General features: G+C 45.8%; 1 pseudogene; it reads right to left on the reverse strand.

Annotated features, from left to right (window-relative positions):
• Positions 1–1,410: 1,410 nt before the first annotated feature.
• LOC132141682 (uncharacterized) lies at positions 1,411–4,119 on the reverse strand (annotated as a pseudogene).
• Between the last annotated feature and the right edge of the window lie 1,652 nt (positions 4,120–5,771).

Here is a 5,771-nt window from a genome sequence, read left to right on the forward strand (position 1 = left end):
TCAGGCCCAGTTACATGAAAACTGTACGGTATGATAAAAAAACTGAAATAAAAAAACAAATAAAGAAATAAAAGTTTTATTTTATTAGGTATATACACCTATTTGTGACTTTTCTATCTTTAAACCTACCCCTTACAGAAAATATTTTTGCATTGTTACACTTTCAGTTAAACATCATTTACTATTTTAAATATTTTCCCCCCTTGTGGGGACTGGACAAGCATGCACACACACAAACAAACACACACGTTTGTTTTTGTGAAGAGTGGGGACATCCCATAGGCGTAATGGTTTTTATACTGTACAAACTGTATATTCTATGGCCCTACACCAACCCTACACCTAAACCTAACCCTCACAGGAAACTTTGTGCATTTTTACTTTCTCAAAAAAACTCATTCTGTATGATCTAAAAGCGTTTTGAAAAACGGGGAAATGGGTTATGTCCACATATCACCCTCTCCTTGTAATACCTGTGTCATACCCATGTCATTATACAGAGTTGTGTCCTGATATGTCACAAAAACAAGAGCACACACACACACACACATTTTCTCTGTAATGTTGCAAGCATCATGCATAATTTTTTTATATTTAAAATATGGAAACAACACAAAATTTTGCTTTAAAGTGCAGTTATCATTTTGTTATTAAATTTAATGGGCAAAACCTAGTAATTTCAATCAGAATCCACATGCTTCGAAATTTTACATATTGATTGGTTTTAAAGTGACTTCTGTGTGAGCCATCATCATGACACTATTAACAAAGGACTGTTTTCTCTCTTGTGAATTTTTACTAAGGTTACTGCACCCTAATATTCACTAACAACAGGCCACACCACAACTATGCAGATAAAACTTTATTAGGATTAAGTCAGGGTTAGAGGAAATAGGATGAGAAAGGGTGTTGTGATCCTTCTGAACTGGCTGACTAGGGTGTCTTGTTAGCGAGACTCAGAGTGGGGGCTTCGTCTCTGTAGATAATGTGATAGGTTACTAGAAGACCCCCAAAGGTTTGAATGAACTGATGTGGGCTTGGGCTTGATAGAGATCGTTTAGACTGTTGCGGATGTAAAGACGATATGCTTCCGATGACCAGCGGCCCATGATTCTTATGGTTTCGTCCGAGATGCCTGTGCTGGCGGCCGTTGTGGCTGCTCCGATCCAAAAGGAGTGTATTGAGTAGTGTTCGGGAGATATGCCTGAGGCGCTGAGAACCTTTTGAAAGTGCTTGTTAAACCAAGATCTTGTGGCCATTTTCCCCTTTTCGTTAAGAAAGAGAGGTTCTTGAGGAGACAAATTATTGGCATATCTGGAAGCAACATATTCCGAAAGTGGCTCAAAAGGGCTGATGAAGGAGTTGAAACAAAATATATAGATGGGAAATGACTCTCCGAATTGGTCGGTTTTGCTTTTCTTCAGAGTGAATATGAGAGACTCTGGAGTGTGAGCTGAGATGTCAGAGAGGCTGGGATGAATGACTGGATTGAAAGCAGAAGTCGAAGGGGCAATTTCTGAGCACCTCAAGAAGCCAAAGAATCCGATAAGAAACATGCACTCTAATGTTCGGTCTATTGAAGGACTCGAGTAGCCGGAGCGTAATGTGAGGATACATTGGCTCAGAAGATTGGTGGTTAATGGCAAGCGATTAGCTTTGGTGGCTGGTTCTTCTTTCTGTAGCCCTTTAATTAACATGGAAACGTGGGAATGGGAAATTGAGTGGCATTGCTCGCTGGTCACAAGTTTGTGGATGAAGTTGATTCCTGATAAGTAAGACTTGATAGTGGAGGTTCTGATTTTTTGATTTAAATGAGCATGCGAGACAAAGTTGCAGATTGACCAAGCGTCTATTAGAGGAAATGGAAGTTGGTAGTAGGAGTGGTAAGCCTTAAAGCAGTTCCATTCGGTTTGGTAGGTGGAGAGAGTCCTATGGGCGAGACCGTTGAGGATAACTTCTCGCGAAGCACGTGAAAGGTCTTCCAGGTGTGGATTTAGTTGAAGATCGTAGCTGAAAACGGTGGGACTGGCGTGGGAATGATGTCTGACTCTGGTGCCAAGATTCTGAACTTCTGAAAAGAAAGAAGAAACAAAGAATCAGCTATGTTATTGCGGTAGCCTGGAATGTGGGCGGCTCGTATTAAGAACTGGTGTTGAGCAGATATTAGAGTCAGTCTGCGGATGAATTGCATGATGGCTGGGGAAAGAGATCTGCTTTTATTAATGATTTCGACTACTGCGGAGTTGTCAGAGTGGATAAGTATAATGTGTTTAGACCATTCATGCCCCCAAAGGATGGCTGCAATAATGACTGGATATATTTCATGAGGAGTGGATGAGGGCGAGACTGATTGCTGAACGAGATGTCTAAACTCGGGAGGCCATTCGGAAGCGAACCAACGACCGCCATAGTACCCGCCAAATCCAGTGGAAGGTGCTGCATCGGTATACAGCTGGATGTCTTCAGGCTGAGTGAGGTAGTCATTATAGAAGAAGGATATACCATTCCAAGAAGACAAGAATTTCTGCCAAAGGTGCATCTCCATCTTACAGCCTTCATCCAGATTGACTTTGTCATGGAGGGAAGGAATTTAAGCTGTTTTTGATAGAAGGTAGGAGAGAAAACATTTTCCTTGGGGAATTATTCTGATGGCGTAGTTGAGGTGACTGAGGAGGACCAAAAGCTGCTGCTTCGTGCACCTATCTACTAGAAGGTAATTTGATAGCAGAAGGGAAATACGTTGTACTTTCTCTGGAGGCAGAGATGCTTGGAAGGACGTCTCGGGCGATGCCTAAAAACTCAATGGAAGTGCATGGCTCAATGGTTTTCTCTTTTGAAAGAGGAACGGCCAGCTCCGAAAAGACTTTGATGAGAGTAGACAGACCTGAGTGTGGAGGTGAGGATGGAGGTGTAATGATGAGAAAGTCATCGAGATAGTGAAGGACATAGGGAAGCTTGTGGTTATTGATAAGGATCCAACATAAGGCCTCAGAGAGAGAGTCGAAAATCTTAGGGCTGCTTTGCAGCCAAAGGTTAGGCGTACAGCGAAGTAATACGCTCCTTTCCAGGATACGCCAAAGAAACGCCAGAATTCTGGATTAGTGGGCATGACTTTAAAAGCGTTGGTGATATCAGCTTTTGAGAGCCACGAGCTGTGGCCTGCCTGGCGGATGAGAGTGATAGCTTGTTCGATGGAAGCGTATTTCATGGAGAAATCTGGGGCAGGGATGATGCTATTAATGCTAGGAATAAATGTGTCATGAGGGGAAGAAAGGTCGATGATTAATCTCTTTTTCCCAGAGTATTTCCTGGTGGCGATTCCTATAGGACTGATTCTAAAAGGAGAGAAAGGAGGTTCTGAACAGACCAATCATAAATTCTTCTTGAACTTCCTTCGCTATTAGTGCATCTACAGTGTCTGGCTCGGAGAGAGCGGACTGAAGGTTGTTGGAGATATGAGAAGTGTCTGCCGTAATATCTAAGCCTGGATGGAAACCATTTTGTAAGCCATTGGTAAGAAAATCTACAAACTCTTTATTGGGGTGGTTTAATAAAGCGGAGGTTAGGGCTTTAACCTTAATCGGAGTGCTGAGGTACTTTAGTAGTCATTGAGGGAAGGCGGTTGGGCTGTGGGGGCAGGAATTCCTGGCGTGAGCGCCGCCACAGAAGGAGCAGACGTGAAGAAGTCTGCAGCTGGAGAGCAAACAGCCGAGGTCGTTGAAATTATTGCAGATCATTCTGCCTCCTTGGTATAGAACCCCTTTTATCTATACTTTTGGGAATTGGGACGTTGACTGTGGGACGCACGTCAAGGGGCTTTGGAATTAAAGGAGGAGGTGGAGCAGCTGGAGACAGTCTGTTGAATACAGGTGTTCTGCGTGAGGACGGCAGCTGTGACTTAAAGGGGCTTATAACCGTGCACGTGGAGGCGGGATGTGACGGGGCTCCGCAAAGCTAGCAGGAAAGTGAAGAACGGGCTGGAAAGATGCGGCATTAAAGCTCCACATCGAGAGTGCCCCAGTATGTTCCTTGGTTAAACTGCTGTAACCGACCTGCTGCTTGGGTAGCAAATAAAACATGGTAGTTATAGAAGCCTGTCCCTCCAAAGCGGATGGCCATATCTAGAATGATAGACAGATAATCGTCTAGCTCGGACCTTCGGTCTGGGTAAACGGAACAAATTATGTCTCTGAAGATCGAGACAGCTAAAGCGAATTCGGTAGGGGTAAGATCTTTTGAACTAGGATTTAAGGTATGGCTAAGCTGCATGATCCCTTGGCTGGTTTGAAGCTCTCTGGGCTGGCTAAAATTTATGAGCGACGGCTGGAGAAGGTGGGCTAGATCAGTGTAGTTACCGGATAGAATCTGAAGACGTAAGGCTTGGGAGACGGGGGAAGGCCGAATAACTGATGAAGCTGGCCGGGGAGGAGGTACTGCTGTGGCCAGGGTATATGTGCTGCTGTTAGATGGCACGATATGAGGGTATATAGAAGGGGAGGGGCTAGGGGAAGTGAGGGATGAGTAAGAGTAGGTGAGGGAGGGGAAATAGGATAGGTTAGTTGGAAAAGGAGAAGGTACCAAGGGAGGTTGAAAAGGTCCACTGGTCGGAATGGTAGAGGAATGGATGATGGGATGAGAGAATTAATGAGTGTTAGGATTTGTGGCAGTTTGTGAACCCAAAGATGAGAGAAATGATGTAAATATCTGAGATAGTTCAGAGGTAGAAGGAGCTGGGGTGAGTGGCAGTTGCATTTTGCCGCCACTAGGTGGCGCCGATGCTCCTTGCTGAGGTCGCTGACGAGACTGAGTGGTGACGTCACGAATGACGGCGGAGAAACTCCGAGAGGATGCAGTTTGCCTTTGGTCGCCACTAGGTGGCGTGGCTGTGGCTTGAGGTCGTTCACGAGGCTGTGTGGTGACGTCACGAGTGACGACGGAGGAATTCCGTGAGTATACCGGAACAGCTGAGGCCTCCGAGTTTGCATTTGGAGCGCCGTTGGTGAATGCCGAGTAAAGTTGAAATAGCCTTATATCAGTGTGGCTGAAATGAATGCCTTTATCCTTGAGAGCGCACTGGAGGCGAGCTACTGTCCAGTACTTGATATCAAACACTGATCCGGCAGACTTGCCGAGAGTGTTTGGTCAAGGATTACCGGTGGATGGTTGTCGATGCTGTTGGCGAGGAGAGCGGTCGCGCCGACTTCCGTGCCTGAGAGATCCATAGCGAATGCGGACAGAATCCCTCGAGGGTGGCAGAGAGCAGACGCGTGACCGAGCCCGGGCCAGAGAAATCCTAGATGGCGAACCTGCACAAGAAGGCTTGCGGGACCGAGGGATTCGAATGGCGGAATGCAGCCGATGTAAAGATGGGCTGCGTGAGGACCGGTGGGAAGATTGGCTGCGAGAGGACCGGTGAGAAGATTTGCTGGGTGAGGACCGGTGAGAAGACCGGCTGGGTGAAGGGGAATTGCCCCTGAAAGATCGTCATCTGAGTCGGAGGGGTTGATCTGCAGTTCGGGATCCATGGCGAGTGGGACCAACGAGAAACTGAGTCAACAGTTCAGAGAAGGTTGGTCTAGCATAAATAGCTGACGGGGGACGAGCTGATTGGTTGAGGCGTGGTCTTGTTCCCGACCTTTCGTTAACTTCATTAACTCCATATTGTGTTCATCATACATGTGCATAGTAATGATACTTCACTGTTTCTCTGATTGCTGATCAGGTCGGAATGTTACTTTTGTAAGTCTCTGTGACTGGAAGGGATTTGGTCA

The sequence above is a fragment of the Carassius carassius genome, chromosome 6 (genome assembly GCF_963082965.1).
Source record: "Carassius carassius chromosome 6, fCarCar2.1, whole genome shotgun sequence".
Classification (NCBI taxonomy): Eukaryota; Metazoa; Chordata; class Actinopteri; order Cypriniformes; family Cyprinidae; genus Carassius; species Carassius carassius.